An 18,055-nucleotide genomic window follows, 5' to 3' on the forward strand; every position below is an offset into this window, starting at 1 on the left:
TACAAGCTGGCCAATAAAACTCCGTGACCTTAGAAATAACCTCTGATGTTAAACTATTCTTTCTCAATTGAAGGGAATCCATGGGTTACACAATACTAAACCTGAGGATGATTAATTGATTCTTTTATTTCCTCCTGAACATATCATATGTACATTCACCAGATAGACATATATCAGCAAATTTAAATGTAAACAACCAAATATTATCGTTACCTTCGAATGCATGGTTAATATATGAAAACAAACCCCATTGCGACCCTCTAATTATTATGTGTAACAAATTCACACATGGAATACCAGGTCAATGTCTTATTGCCGTATTTACTCTGCTGAAAGAGGTAACAGATTTAATTTGTTGTTGGAGTTAACAATTTATGTTAAATAACTAGCGTAAATACTTACCTGACATTTTTTGGCAGTATAAAAGAGACATTGCAACCAAAATTTTACAAGATGGTCATTTTATATATATATAGATGTGCGCTAGAATGAACTTTTGGTATGCTTTAACTTGTATCAGTCTTATTCATTTAAAGAATTCTTAAAATAAACTAAGTAAAAGTGGAATTCCAGAAAAAAAAATTCGTTTAGGGCAAAACCATTATTTTTAATGGGGACAATACGCCGCTTTTCACGGCATTGCACTTTGAGTATTATTGAAGGTTTCATGTCACCGTAGACATCTGCGGGTGTCTTTAATCACATTATCATTAATTCCAGTTTCTGTGACTTGGGGACCATTGAAAATACATTTTTAGCATCTTATCGTCACTTCAAATGCGTCTAAATAATGATAAGTCTTCACAGAAACTGGAATTAATGATAATGTCCAAACACTTTTTAAAAATAATTTTATTGTTAGGAATTGAGATCTGCCATTCCGTTAACTAACTGTATAAGCATATAGATCTAGCATAGTGAAGAAGCGAAATTTGGGTATGTTGAAACTTAAGTCATTTTAACTTGTCATACTTAAAAGATTTTGAAGGAATATTTTATTTCTTTTCATTCATATAATAAGTATACTAGATGTGTATATAAAATAAATAATCAAAACTGTAGGTGAAAATAGTGAGATTTTATTTTGAAAGCTAACGAGACCGGGTTTCGGTCACGAGACGTAATGAATTGTGACTGACCTACGTTTATAGGTCTATGACCTATGTTTATAAAGATGATCAGTCATAATATTTCGGATGCTATTAAATCAGCAATGAACTAACAGAATTTACAAAAGAAATCGCCATTGCTTAATTACATACCACATTTGGTGCATAAATATAGTCTGTCATTGCTGTGCCTGGCTATGTGCGTCTCGAAGTCTTTTCTGGAGAAGGCAAGCATACCACATTGAAGACATTTATGCTTGCCAACGCCCGCATGCCTCTTCTCGTGCTTAATTAAGCCAGACTTGCTTTTATATTCTTTAGCGCATAGAGCACAGACGAACATTTTCTGAAATATACAATTAATATATTTATTAAAAGAATATCAGCATATCTAGAAAAAAAGAAAAGGAGGAAGTTCAGGTTAATTTACATCCTGGTGGATCGATTTTTTATCACCCGTTTACATGGTGGATCTTTTCATCAGCTGTTTACATGATGGATCTTTTTAAATTTTCTCTCAAAACTTCCTAAATACATAACCACGGGACAAACTTGAACGTTGATGATGGTGTATGGGCATTTTGGAAGACCCGACGACAATTGTTCGAGCTCGTGCACGGTTGTACAAGCGGCTATTAAGCCAGACATGCAAATCTATGGGTCCGTCTACGCAGTGGATCTTTGAGAAAAAAAATTTTAAACATCGTAATCTATAAAACTACAAGGACTGTTAGAAAAGTATATACACCGGGGACACTATAGGACATATAGTTCTTCGATGCACCGAAAGAGATTTTGCAAAAAGTCAGTGTTGATAAATAAAGATCAAATTTTACTTTCCGAGCGACGGGTTTGTTTACCTTTGGTGTCCGCGGACGATCGTTTTAGCAGGTGCGCGATGACGTAGTATCCTCCTATTGTATAATTAAGACAGCATTCTTAACAGGAAGGAATATTGACCATCTGGTTGACAGCAAGCGACTTTCCACACTTGACTAGATATCATAAAATTTTATCACAGCCTTAGTTAACACTTATCACATAAGAATACATATTAAAATAATGAGCATTGGTGAAAAAATAATATTTATAAAGATCAAATACACATGTATATCGATAAACCTATCCAGCTTCGCCCGTAATACCACCATGCAACGGTTGAATTTGAATTCAGATTCTTTATAAATGCCATGAGGATTGATGTCAGAGGTAAAATAGTGTTTACGTAGTGAAAGAGATTTTGTACCAGTCAAAGGCAAAATTAACACTCTATACCATCTTGTCTGAACCACCTTATAATCAAGGTTAAATAATGAATTTAATTTTATTGATAAAAATTGAAACAACAAACACAGTAACTGTCCAGATAGATAATATGCATAATTACATGATTAAATCAAAGAACTGAAAATACAGAAAGGCTGGCTACATCAAACTCTGCGTGAAAGATGTTTGCAAACTTAGATATTATGAGTTTTCCATATCAGACTAAGGCGAGCATAGAGTATTGTTGTGATGAACCATCTTGATGAACTTGTGCATCCAAGTTAAAGTTCAATCAAGAAACCTAGATTATCGGACGTAAACATGGGTTCAAGAGAATAAACTATAGTTTACGCCCGTTATCCTGTGTGTTCGCTCGAAAATTTATGTTAGTATTCGATAATCCTAGTTTTCGACCAAGAATGTAATTATTTGATAATTTGATTTCCGAGATCCATTGTTTACGGACGTGAACCTATGTTTACGACCATGAACTTGGGCTTACGATCGTGAACCATAGTTTACGAACGTGAACCTAGGTTTACGTTCGAAAAACTTGGTTTCTCGAACAAAACTATGATTTTTGGTCATTATCCTATGTTCACGAGCGTGAACCTATGTTTACGGTCGTAAACCCATGTTCACGGTCGTATGTTCATGTTCGTAAACTATTGTTTACACTCGGGAACCCTGGTTAACTCCCGTAAACATAGGTTCACGCTCGTGAACTTAGAATAACGGCCGAAATGCAAAGTTCAATTAAAAAAAGCCTAGTTGAAGCCTGGGTTCAGGAGCGTGGTTCTTGCTCGAAAATATGGGTAAGTATTAGAAAAACCTGGTTTTACGTTCAAAAACCCTAGTATCTATTGTTGATCCTAGTTTTTCGACCGTGAACCTGGGTTCACGTTATTATTGGACAATTGGCGTGCCATAACCGTTTATAGATGTTTTTTGTTTGTTTGTTTATTTTGGGTTTAACGCCGTTTTTTTTTCAACAGTATTTCAGTCATGTAACGGCGGGCAGTTAACCTAACCAGTGTACCTGGATACTGTACCAGTACGAACCTGTTCTCCGCAAGTAACTGCCAACTTCCCCACATGAATTGTCAGAGGTGGAGGACGAATGATTTCAGACACATTGTCTTTCATCAAATCGTCACGGAGAACATACGCCCCGCCCGAGGATCGAACTCGCGACACCGCGATCCGTAGACCAACGCTCTCCCTACTGATACAGATGTTTTTAAAGAAGCAATAATAAACATTGAGGGATATATCAGAAAAAATATAAAGATGGGGCGGTTTTCCTGTCGGTATGAGGGAAATTTTGGGCTCGAACCCCGCTATAATGTGGACTGTTAATGATTATTGTCTAGTCATGTTCCTTCCCAAAACCATAATTTTTAAGAGTTGGAGCTTAATTTCTGTCCGATTAAATCCTTTTACTCGAGGCTCCCAAGAAAAATTGTTACCGACAATGTTTTTATTTTGTGTTTTATAATTGTTACGCAATACTTTGAGGTTTCATTTAGACAAATATTTGGTAAAATGAATTCTCTGCGATCGTTTTGCGCAATGGCTATCACTTTGAAATTTGTCTCTGTTTCAGCTGGAGGAAACAAAAAAAAAAACATAATTTATATAAAAAACAAATAAAACAAGAGGGTCATGATGACCCTGGATCGCTCACCTGAGCAATATGAGCTACATGTTTCAAATGTTAAACTGATGATAAAATATTAAGAAAGTCAGTAGGTCACATTCATGGTCAATGAAATTCAGTTATACGATTTGTGTGCAAAACTATGTCATCAAAATTTAAAGGCTGTATCTTAAAAAACAAGAAAGTAGGTCAGTAGGTCAAGGTCACAGTCAAGTGACATCATATTACTTGGGCTCATCAGGTCATTATAATTAAACAGTCTTGGAAATAGGATCAGATGATTTTTAAGTATTTTTCCTATATAACTCACATAATAACTAAGTGACCCCAGGGCGGGACCTCTTTTAACCCCAGGGGCATAATTTGAAAAGTTTTGGTAAAGGACTACTAGACAATGCATCATACTAAATATCAAAAGCCTAGGTCGTATGGTTTCAGACAAGAAGATTTTTAAAGCGTTTTCCTATATAACTCTATATAAAACTTGGGACCCCCAGGGCAGGGCCTCTTTTCACTCAAGGGGTACAATTTGAAAAATTTTGATTGAGGACCATTAGACAATGCTACAAACCAAATATCTGTGTGCAAAACTATGTCATCAAAATTTAAAGGCTGTATCTTAAAAAACAAGAAAGTAGGTCAATAGGTCAAGGTCACAGTCAAGTGACATCATATTACTTGGGCTCATCAGGTCATTATAATTAAACAGTCTTGGAAATAGGATCAGATGATTTTTAAGTATTTTTCCTATATAACTCACATAATAACTAAGTGACCCCAGGGCGGGACCTCTTTTAACCCCAGGGGCATAATTTGAAAAGTTTTGGTAAAGGACTACTAGACAATGCATCATACTAAATATCAAAAGCCTAGGTCGTATGGTTTCAGACAAAAAGATTTTTAAAGCGTTTTCCTATATAACTCTATATAAAACTTGGGACCCCCAGGGCAGGGCCTCTTTTCACTCAAGGGGTACAATTTGAAAAATTTTGATTGAGGACCATTAGACAATGCTACAAACCAAATATCAAAGGTCTAAGTGTTGTGGTTTCAGACAAGAAGATTTTAAAACTTTTTTCCTATATAAGTCTATGTAAAATTTGGGACCCCCGGGACGGGGCGATATTTTACCCTAGGGGGATAATTTGAACAATCTTGGTAGAGGACCATTAGATGATGCTACATACCAAATATCAAAGCCCTAGGCCATGTGGTTTTGTACATGAAGATTTTCAAAGTTTTCCCTATATAAGTCTACATAAACCATGTGACCCCCAGGGCGGGACCATATTTGACCATAGGGAGATAATTTGAAGAATTTTGATAGAGGACTACTAGATGATGCTACAAACCCACCAGATAACAAAGCCCTAGGCCCTGTGGTTTTGGACAAGAAGATTTTTAAAGTTTTTCCTTTCGGTTGCCATGGTGAGCTAAAAACAAAACAAAACAAAAAAACAACAACAACGATACGGTAAACGTCGTGTAAAGATCAATCTCAGTGCGAAAATATGTTAACTTCAGGACTGTATCAAGTAAATGCAATTGTTAAACATTACCAATACGGGTCCACGATCTTAATATAACCTGAAAACAGTTGAAACAAAACTCGCTTACATCTACGCCCCCACCCATTAAGCAAATTGGTGACAAAGCACTTTTTACATTATATCTTTCAGTATTCGTCAGAATATTTAAAACGAATTTAGTACAAAAATAGCCTAAAAATAGGTAAAATGTGGTCATTTGTTTCTTCTCACCGTTACTGTGGCAATTCCCCGCAGCGATTACGTCCAGTAGTACCTATAGCAAATGATCTGAAAGAATAGATTCTTAAAACCTATGCCCTAAATATAAGACCTGACATAACTCATATCACTTTAAAGTTAATTTTAATTGATATTTCATATTTCTTATTTTCCATGTTACGTCAGGTCGTCGAATAATGCGCAGTATAACTCATATCGACGATTGTTTCTCGGAACCAGCGTTTGTTTAATTAGATACTTATAGACCCGGGTCATAATCTATAACGAAGCGGTCAAAAGTGTTGAGTTACAAAATATTTCCATTCAAACCGACATTTCATTCATAGAGGCGAATTAATTTACCATCATTATGTAATATTTTCTAATGTTAAAACGCCATTAAGAGTGTCGGATTATTAAATTCGCTAGACTAGAGTGCTTACATGATTTTGAAATATGGCATTTGTGATTAATAAAGAGTATATTACTTTTGATTTATTAATCCCTGTGATATTGCAGATGACAATGCTTGAACGAAACCTTAAAATATTCACATTTTGTGTAATTACGGCTACAAAATCTGGTGTAATATAGCATTCTTCATAAATCGTGGGCACATGACCAAGATCTATTTCTCCGATCGGACTGGTAAATGAAAAGAAACGCGATCTTCTATATATGCACATTTTGTATAAATATGATAAGGTTTAGTGAAGAAATAAATTGACAGAGTGTAAATATAACAAAATTAAGGGAATATAACTCTATGCCCTCTGCTTTAAACTGTTCCATAATCATATCGAAATCGAAATATGATTAGGAGTGGGTGGTTACTAAAACGGCACTAGAGTGTTAACGTACTATCGCATTTCTCTTAAAGCATGAGCTATAAACATGTAGCTACAAGTCTGAGTTTGCCCATAATCTAACTAGCTATTTACATTTTGTCAAATTATAGTTAAGGGTGTTTTAAACTGTGGACAAGGTTGTCTTTTAAAACAGCTAGAATGCAGAACGCGGCTCACATGGTTCTTCCTGGTGTTTTGAAGCTTTATCAAATCCTAACAGCAAATTGATGTGATCCTTTCCGTGCAACTATTATGGTTGCCATTCAAAATGGCAGATTGTGGAGGAAAATATCTATCTTGAAAGGCGCGTTTCTACTCATGCTACTGGTGACTTTACAATAAGTCAATCGCCTTTTATATTTCATTATCGCATGGTTTTGTTTCGTCTACGGCATCATATAATATGAAAATGAAAGGAAAAGCTGGAAGATGCAACATCCTGTATTTGGAAATGTTCTCATTCTGTCCTGGAACTTTTCATATGACAATTTACCTGTGTTTACGCTGGAACATACATACTTTCCAAAACTTATCATGTCCGTCCTGGAGTTTTATAACCACGAAAGCTTCTACAGTTTGATCTGCACTTTGCGGCTCTAAAATATTATGTCACGTCATAGGTTACTCTGAATAAATACTTCATAAACAGATAATTTATATCAAGTACCATTTAAACAATGTGTTTATACAGTAAAATGTCTATGACTTTTTATCATGAATTCAATTTTATTTAAAGGCTCAGACGACACTGTACGATGTACGCTATGTGAGGGGAGAATTACCCAGCTGGCAGCCAGGAAATGATCCAAGACAAGAGCACATAAAGGCTTTCGGGTTTTCATGTCTTTAATCTAGAATGTGATACCAGGAAGAACTGGAAAATGAACACATCTTTCGTAACATAATTGTTTTATATAAGAGAACATAATAACACTATCAATGCCACCGGAAAGACATAGTAACCAAAGGCATGGGTATGGTTTGCACTACATCATATATTTTTAGCCTTATTGAGCTTGATCTGGAAGATCACATTGAGGTTTTTATAACAACGGCAAAATTTTATAGAAATAGGAATAAGAGTTTTATGGCCAAGACAAAAGTGCAATATTCTAAACCATTATGATCGAACTTATACGTAATTTGGCACTACATTTGTACCTAAGCGTTTCAGACAGCAATGTGTTATTACTATACCGAACTTCGGTGGTCTATTGGATAAGGCACCTGCCCCACAATCGGTAGGTCTAAGGTGCGAGCCTTGTTACTGGTGTGAGCCGCAAGCTAGTTAAATAATGGTAATCGATTGTCTACCGCCTGGTACATTGCTTTGAAAAATTTGTCAATATCAGATAAAATCAAAATATTTACAAATAGATTCTATGTGCAATAGATTTATTTATGGATATGTACGATTACAATTTATATGATCCAAATTTCTACCACTTATCTGATATTCATAATTGCAAATTTAAATCTATGCTGTGAAATAGCTGTTGCGGTTTGGAGACTAGATGGTCAACCGTTATCTTTATAATAAAAAGTAGTACTGTTTGCATTGCCCTAAATGTTACAGTATTACATAATTGCTATTTTCTCGGCTGTAAAATGATTCCTGGGTGTTCTCCTTGTTATGGGAAGCTAATTGTAGACCTGTATGAAAGGGGTATATTTCATGTGTCCATTGGAGAATTATAACGTAAAAGGGGTCAGTAGCTTCGCACATGTCCACAAAGCTCCAGACAGAGAATTCTTTAAATGATTTGTACTAAGTATTTAGAAATAGGCATATGTTTTCATACAGTCTCAAATTTTACGTACATGTTCATATACCATTGACTTTGAATTGTAATTATGTCGCCAGTAACAGAAATAAATCATTTGTCCCTAGACACTGTTGGTTCGAAACCTCGTTTGTGGGATAGATATTCAGTTGGGTACATCAGGTGGTTCTACCCAGTCGTCCGCCCGTACCTGCATTAATTATCGGAATGGCCCTCTGGGTCTTCCTTCACCATAAAAACAAGTTGAAAATTTGTATACTTTTTTTTTACAACCCTTTATAATAATGAAATGTCGTATCTGCTACTTTTTAACTATATACAGAACATAATATGTAATAGTTAAGATTTCTCAAATCGGCAAGGAATGTATACGATCTTTGATATTAACGGAATGTCATAAACAGGATATGAAATTTTGAACGCTGTTTCAGAAAAAAATACTAGGTAATATGAATAAAAATTATAAGTCGAAATTTTAGTAATTCTTATTTCTTTATAAATAGGCTTGTGATGAAAGCACATTTCGGGTGTTTTCGGCACACATGTATATATAAATCATACACATGAATTTACTTGCCTCTTTCCATTCATAAATAAGATAGAAATCCATTTGTAAACAATAGCTATATCATCGAAGATAAGAACATTAATATCACGTGTTTATTTGTGTTGAAGTCTAAATGACCCAATTTGTCGACCAATATTCCTGGTACATGTAAGGGAATAAATAGTGTTTGGAGTTTCTATCTATAATTGATCAATCGTTTACACTACGCTTATTTGGATTTTAATTTATTTTTGCGTTCCTGAAAAGGACTATGTAAAAGATTATGTTTTATTTCTAATTTATAATGTCAGTCATTAAAATCCACTTCAATGTTAATGAAAAAAAGGAACGGTTCTAAATTACTTTCAGTATTTTGATTCATAATCTTCGTAGATATATGTAGCTGATTTCCAGACATTCAAAGTGGCTACTGTGAAATCATTAATATTCGTGGGGAAGTAATTTTTGTGGATTTCGTGGTTGAGTCAGTCCTCAAAATTTAACCCCAACAAACAAGTAAAATTCTCAATCACGTTGTGTTCAAAAGTTGAAATTCACGAATTCATATCCCCATGAAATTGCCGTTTTGACCAAAACCACGAAATTCCATGCCCACGAAATTAAATGATTTTACAGTATTTGAACATCCGCGTACCACAACAAATAAGACATTATTCATATAACAAATATAAAATACAATTCAGTACTCTATGCTAAAGACGACCCTTTCTCAAAGATTGTTTATACCGATACCAGCAAAATTCTTCATGAATGAAATTCTGAAATACGACGTGTCCTTGACAAATGTCTTATTCATGAACGTATAACATGGTTATGGCATGTTTGGTGTCAATTTCACGCGATTCATGAAATTGTATACAGATAAAACGACAAGCTAGGTATTGCGTCAGCTTGAGTATTCAAGTATATATATTTTTTTAATATAAACATATTATTACAATTACAGTGAGTGTCTTTTTAACTACTCGCATTACCAATTGCCACTTTAGTTTGTCTTTATATTTGTTACCTTAATGGTAACTTTAAAAGTTTAAATAGTCTTGAATATAATGTCTCAATGGTTCCACCTCAGTGAACCATGGCTGACTTGGAGCATTCAAATTAAATAATATAAACTACCAAAGGATCTTTTGAAAGATTTGAAAACAAATAATAGCAGTCTTGGATTTTAAGACAAACTTCAGTTTATATTTTAAGTTTTAATACGTATAGTAGATCACATATAGTAGTACTTTTCAGATGACGTCACCTGTAGCGATATTATAAAAATAAATTTGATATCCTTGGTAAGAATAACCCAGTAATGCTGATGAAAGTTAACCAGACTACAGACTAAACATATATTTTCATAGTCAATATAGTCAAATTAGAGGCTGATAAATGGATACAATTTTTAGATGTTATTGGCAAACTGCCTCTTAATGGTGCGTTCTTCATGATTCCCCAAAAATTCAGTAAGAACCCGGTTCTTATTTCTTAATTTTTAACTGACAGGTTTAATTGGGAAGGTCATGATAAGACCACAATCAGGTGATAAAGGCAATTTATTTATCAGACTAATTCATTGTGGTGTACTTTACAGGAATGAAGTGACATACTGATATTATGAAGTCTGAAAATATTTAATTAAACATTTAATTCTTCGCTCAACATAATCCTTTGAAACAAACTGAAAACGGTCCACCATTTTGCTAGACATTCACATCTGTTTTGGCTCCAAACATTACAGACAAAATAAATGACGTAATTCGCACTCAGCATACCTCTGAAAACACAAATTTGTTTGACAACAGCAATTTCATGGTTAATTAGGAAGGTCAGATTTCTTCACCCCCACATATTTGCCAATAAGTAGGTAAGAAGTTCTGATAACCGGGCTTCGCCCGGTTATCAGAACCTCTTACCTATACTTAGATAACTGCATGCGTTGATGTCGGAAACGATATATAAATAAAACCATTTTTTTTTTATATTTGACAATGATCAGTTTTTTACGGAAGCCCTGGAGGGACATTTATTACTTATTACCTATAATTTACAACTTATAACTTAATACCTATAATTTATAACTTATAAGTTATTACTTAAAATTTATAAGTTATAATTTATTAGTTACGGTATACAGCTGGCGGGAAATATTCGAATTATGCCCCTGGGGTGAAAAGATCGAAGCCTGCCCTGGGGGTCACTTGTTATATGGGTTATATAGAAATAAATACTTGAAAAATTATCAGATTATATTTCTTAGACAGTTTAATTATAATTACCTGATGACAACAAGCGATTAGGGGTTACTTGGCCGTGACCTTGACCTACTGCCCTAGCTTTTTCCTTGCTTTTGTTTAAATACAGCGTTGAAATTTGGATGACATATACAGATTTGCACATCGATCTTAAAACTGACTTTCAGTGAGCATAAATGTGACTTATTCTTAATATTTTAGTATCAGTGTACCATTTTAAACATGTGGCTCATATTACTCAGGAGAGCGATTCAGGGTCATCATGACCCTCTTGTTTGAAATTTGGGGTTCGTCTGGCATTCTCTTATGATTTATGCTTAACATTTGTTTTAAATATGAGGTTTAAGCTTTTATGCATAAAGGTTTTGTGCTTTTGTTTTAAAAGTTCTTTACAGTTTTGACAGTTGCTTTATTGTACCCCCTGAACAACCAAGTTGAAATGAGATATACTGGTTTCAGGTTGTCTGTCTGTCTGCCCGTAGACACAATCTTGTGTGCACCAACTCTCCTCATCCCTAAAGAAACTTCAAACAAGTAATCAGTAACAACAGTAGTTGTGCATGGTGCATTCAGAGTTACGTGACTTTATTTTTTTTGTTACTGTAGTATAATATATAAGAGTCTGCATATGCAAGCTTGTGCAAGTCTAATCTCCTGAACGCTTGCACACAATTTAACGAAACTTATGCACATAATTTAACGAAACTTAATAAAAGTGAAAAGTAGTAATTTTGTCGTGCATGGTGCATGTTAGGTTCTTTTAGACAAAAAAAAATGCACAGTCACTGGACTTTTATTTTTGTTAATTTAATACATACATACAGTCTGCATATGCAATCTTGTGGGCGCCTAATCTCCCGAACCATTGCACACAATTTGATGAAACTTCAAATAAATGATCAGTACCAACCCAAGTTGTGCATGGTACATGTTTCGTTCTTTTAGATGAATATTCTGCAGAGTTGTAGGACTTTGGGGTTTTGTTTATTACTTTACTATATAAATTGAGTCTGCATATGCAATTTTGTGTATGTCTAATCTCCAGAACCCTTGAAAACAATTTAATGAAACTTTACACAAGTGATCAGTACCAATGCTGGTTGTGCGTTGTGCATGTAAGGTTCTTTCAGAAAAAAATTCTGCAGAGTTATGGGACTTCCTTTTTTGTTTCTATACTATATACATACAGTCTACGTAATTATGCAATCCTGTGCGCATCAAATTGCAATGTACTGTGTCAGTGGGAAGGGGACGGGGGTACATTCATCACCTTCCGTCATAGCTTTAGTTTTGTTTTGGCATTGTTTAGGTGTGGAAAACTCAGAATTTGAGAAGAGATGTGCAACTGCCGATTTTCAGATCTTTTCAACCTATATGAACAAAAATATACATTTTAAATAGTGGCGGATTTAGCATTTTGGGCTATTTTTTGAAATTTTGGGATTCGTTGGGCATTATCTTATATTTACAATAAATTTGGAATATGGTATTGTTGAAGTTTTTATGCATAAAGGGTTGGTGGTTTTGTTATAAAAGTTCAATAAAAGTTTTAACAGTCAGTTGCTTTATTTTGTTTTGGCTCAGCCAGAGCTTGAAGTGGGAGTTCCTTGAACATGGAACACCATATTCTTACCATGTTTCAAATTTTTAGCTCACCTGCCATTTTGTGACAAAGTGAGCTTTTGTGATCAACTTTTGTCTGCTGCCCGTTGTCTGTTCATCCCTCAACTTTTCCTCCTGAACTCAAGAGCTCAAATGTTTGGTTCAATATCACAATGTTCACCTTGATGATCTCTAGGTCAAGTTCATATCTGGGTCATGTGGGTTTAAAAACTAGGTCACAAAGTAATATCATAGAAAAACCTTGCGAATACGTGTACTTAAGAGGCCATAGTTTTGGCCAAAGCTTCATGAAATTCTGTCAGAATGTTCATCTTGGTTATATCAATGTAAAGTTTTAATTTGGGTCATGTGGGGTCAAAAACTAGGTTACTAAATTTAATCGTAGTAAAAAATCTTGTAAATATAATAGAAGTCACAGTTTTTGTCCAACCTCCGTGGAATTTGGTCAAAATGTTAACCTTGATGATATTTGTGTCAAGATTGAATCAAGGTCATGTTGAGTCTAAAACCAGGTTACTGGATCAAATGAAAGAAAAAGGTAGTGAACACAGTAGAGGCCACAGATTTGGTCTCCGTGAAACTTGATCAGAATGTTTGCTTTTATGATATCTATGTCAGTTTTAAAAAATTGGTCATGTGGGGTCAGAAATAAAGTCACTATGTTAAATCATAGATAAATCTTGTGAACTTATAAAGAGGCCACAGTTTTTGTCCAATCTTCCTGAAGTTTTATCAAAATGTTTAACTTGGTGACATCTAGGTCATATTTGAATCTTTATCATATGGGGCCCAAAACTTGGTAATTAGGTCAAGTCATAGAAAAACCTTGTGAACACAGCTGAGGTCACAGTTTTAGTCACATCATGATGGAACTTGGCCAGAATGTTTACCTTGATATCTAGACAAAGTTTCAGTCTTGGTCACGTGGGGTCAATAAGTAGATCACAAGGTCAAATCAGGAGAACCATGACACAGTTTTCGTCAAATATTCATGAAACTTTGTCAGGTTTTTCAGCTTTATAATATCTAGGTCAGCTTTAAACCTGGGTCACATGGGTTCAAAAACGTAAAATAATAGAAAAAGTTTTTAATAGTCTAGAAACCATATTTTGATTCATTCTCTTGTAACTTGACCAGAAGTTTCATCTTGACCCTATATAGGTGAGAATTGAAAGTGGGTCATGTTTGGAAAAACAAGAAATGCTTACAAACAGCATAGAGGCCTTAATTTTGGTTCAATCTTAATGCATCTTGATCATCTCTTGATCATTTATAGAGGCCAAAATAAGCAGTATTTTGCCTTGTCCTCCACTGAAATGTCCAAAGGCATTTCTGAGTTTTTATAGCAAACTTGCACACAACTAGTATCATTAGTATATCTAGTTATCCAGGTTTACGTAGATAACCAGTTATTAGATTGAGGTATGTCGGCGGGCGGGCATCAAACTGTGGTTTCCCCGCAATAACTTTAGTTTAGAACATGCTATGGACACCAAACTTGGCCTGTAGATAGATGATAAGGAGACGAAGGTTGAAATTGCATTTGGGGTCATAAGGATCAAGGTCAAGGTCACTCTTTCTAAAAATAGAAAAATTGGGTTCAACACAATAACGTTAGTTTGCATTGCTGTATTGAAATTAAACTTGGCCTATAGGTAGCCTGTAGGAAAATAAAGGTTGGGATTGTATATGGGGCTTTAGTCAAGGTCAGGATAACTTATCTTTACACTTAGAACATTCCATGGTGGCGCAGTGGTCTATATCTATTTTTTGTTTTTGTTGTGATCAAGGTCAAGGTCAAAGTTACTAAAATAGATTTTTTTTTCTCTTAAAGTAGATTTTTTTCTCTGTATGATTATTAAAAAGGTGATTTCCGCTTTATAGAATTAGTTTGAACTAACATACTGTCACCAAATTTTGTGTACAGCCAGTATATCTGAAGAATTAGCTTTGGGTGATATTTGGGGTCACTGTTGCTAAAAATAGAATATTGGTTCCCACTCAATATCTTTAGTTTGAGTACACTTGTTGTCAGTATGCTTGGTGTGTAGATAGCTTTTATTCAACACGAAAGGTTGGGAATGTATTTGAGATCACTCGGATCAGGGTCAAGGTCAGTGTAGCTAAAAATAGAAAAATGGGGTCATATTTGAATAAAAAATAGATTTTTGTGCTATGGAATGGAAAGGTGTCGGTTCAAGTCGGTTCAAATCTCACTGCGATCCAGTTTTAACTCCCGCCCCCCCCCCCCCCCCCCGTCTTCGAAGAAAGAGGGGTATATTGTTTTGCAGATGTCGGTCTGTAGGTCGGTATGTAGACCAATCCGTTTCTGGATGATAACTCCAAGAACGCTTGGACCTAAGATCATGAAAGTTAATAAGGATGTTGGTCATCACCAGCAGATGACCCCTATTGATTTTGAGATCAGTAGGTCAAAGGTCAAGGTCGTAGTGACCAGGAACAGTAAAACAATTTCCGGACGATATTTTAAGAACGCTTGGACCTAGGATCAGGAGAATTGGTAGGGAGATTGGTCATGAGCAGCAGATGATCCCTATTGACTTTGAGGTCATTAAGTCAAAGGTAAAGGTCACATTGGCTAGAAACAGTTGAACGGTTTCCGGACAAGAACTCATGAACGCTTGGGCAATGAATCATGACCAACAGATGACCCCTTTTGATGTTGAGGTCAGTAGGCCATAGGTCAAGGGTACAGTGACCCGAAACAGTTAAACCGTTTCCAGACGATTACTTGATAACACAGGCCTAGGATCACGAAACTTGATAGGGAGATTTGTCATGACCAGTAGATGACCCCTTTAGATTTTGAGGTCATAATGCCAAAGAGCAAGGTCACATTGGTCCTGAACCGTTTAACCCTTTTCGGACAATAACTAGAGAACACTAGGGCCTAGGATCCTGAAACTTAATAGGCAGGTTGATCTTGACCAGCAGATGATCCTGTTGATTTTGAAGTCAATAGGTCAAAGGTCAAGGTCACATTGAACCAGAACAATATAACTTTTGTTTACAGTGAGCAAATGATTTTTATTTCTTGTGCAATAACTGAATGCAATAAGCGGGGCATTTCGTGTTCTACGAGCTCATGTTTTTCTTTTTCTTTGTTTTTTATTTTGGTGACAAATAGATCCTTTTAATGCCATTTGGTAACTAAAAGTAGAAAAATATGGTCATGTTTGTAATAAAAAATATATATATAATAGAATATGACCATTTTTTAAAAAAAGGGATCTGAAATAACTTGGCAATGCGCCATGCGCGCCCTACTTCCAAGGTCAAGGTCCCATTTAGAGGTCAAAGGTCAAAAGTCAGATTTCATTATTACAAAGAAAAACATAGCACCAGGTAGATGAAAAATTATAGAAAATTTGTGGGATTTGAATGAGGGGGTTGAGAATATAGAGGAAGGGACAAATAACTCTGTAGTTGAAATTTTGTAGTTTGTTCAGTGGCAGTTTTGTTTTCTGCTTTCGGTGTTAGCAACTCCACACTTACAGTTACTAGTATTTATTTTTATTCTTCAAGAAGGATGCCTGCCGATTTTTTAGAAAGTGCTCAGTATCAACAGTTTCCAAAGAAAGAAAACATTTCCAGAATTATATTACTCAGGAAGTTTCTCTAAATTGGTGCAAAGAAATTGATATACAATTTTTAAAAATGGCATGCATATAAAGACTGAAAATGACCACCGTGACTTTGAGGTCCTATTCTGCAGTTAAAGTAATACAAGAAACTTAACGTGTCTGCATGTAAGACTAAGAATGTTTAAGATCTAACCATTTTATGACATTTTTCAGATAATATTACACATACACAATATCATATTTATAGTGGTAACTACGTCCCAAAACACTATGGTTATCGTGAATAGGTTTCATTTAATGAACATAGTCTATTAGTTTTACCCCATCATATTTCTTGTTCGAACAGACTGATCAGTTCTTCATATAACTTGAAACCATCATCTGCGTTGCACGGAGCCTTAAGCTCTGGTTTAAGGATATATGCCAGTTCACGAAACTCTGCACAACCTTTTTGTTTTGGCGAAGCATACATTTCTTGACAAAGAATTAAATTAACGACATCAACGTTTTACCCATTTCATATCCACCAAACAATTCGGGAACGTTAAACAAGATTTCAGGTTTACCTAATGGAAGCTCGTTTACACTTTACTGAGGCCGAATATTGTGCAAATTCCAGTGCTGTGCTATCCGGTCAAGTTCTGCTTGCAGCACATCCATAAGACAAAATCTGACGCATTTTATGTGAATCGGATTGAGTGCGTTAAATCTGCCAGAATCTCTGAAATCTTTTAGTTTATTTATCCACCAGTGTATACCTTGGCGTCTAAGGTAGCTCCACCAGGCTTCAATTCGTTGATTGGAAGTACTTCTCCCGAACATAAAGCTCTTGATTCCCGCCATGGTGTCATTGTGACTCAGTCGAAGTAAAGGCTGTATGTAACTGAGGTACGTGTTTTCAGTGCCGCAGTCAGCTCTGATAATCCGTGGAGCAGGCGTCAAACTCTTTACTATTTCCAGATAATAATTTGCAATGCATTTCGGGTCGTTGTTACTTGCTCCAACCTCTAACCACATTATTCTGCGACTATACCCATCTATTGCTGCATGAATGCATAAACCAATTTGTTTAAGTTTGTCGTATTCGTCGACGTGCCAGATATAATTTGGACTTTGTGCACATTATCTTCTTCTGTTTAGCCTGTGAGCCCTTCTCAAGCTTACTCCCCCAGGATCTGTTTCTTTCATCAACCTCATAACATCACTTCTCTTCACTTTCAATTTATAATCGTACATTAATCGACGCCACATACTTCTATAACCAACACAATTTCCACTGAGTTGGAGTTCCTTTTCTATCAAGTCTTTTACTTCTTCTAGCCGCTTATTCACATCCCCACGGCGACGCAAATTATTCGCTTTCAATATTCGTTTTAATTGTCGAATACTTATTTTAATATTGTGTTGACATAACAGTAGAAGAAAAATTTCAAAGTATCTAAAACCAGCGTAAAAGTATTCTTTCACCAGTGTAAGTGTAGACTGCGTATTTCGACTTGCTGGCGGCAAATATGGAGGCACGACAGCTCCTACATTACCTATGGTCCTCATCATAACTGTCGGAAAATGTACAATCACAGCACTCCTAAGCATTTTTCCAA

Source organism: Mercenaria mercenaria, chromosome 5, assembly GCF_021730395.1.
Source record: "Mercenaria mercenaria strain notata chromosome 5, MADL_Memer_1, whole genome shotgun sequence".
Classification (NCBI taxonomy): Eukaryota; Metazoa; Mollusca; class Bivalvia; order Venerida; family Veneridae; genus Mercenaria; species Mercenaria mercenaria.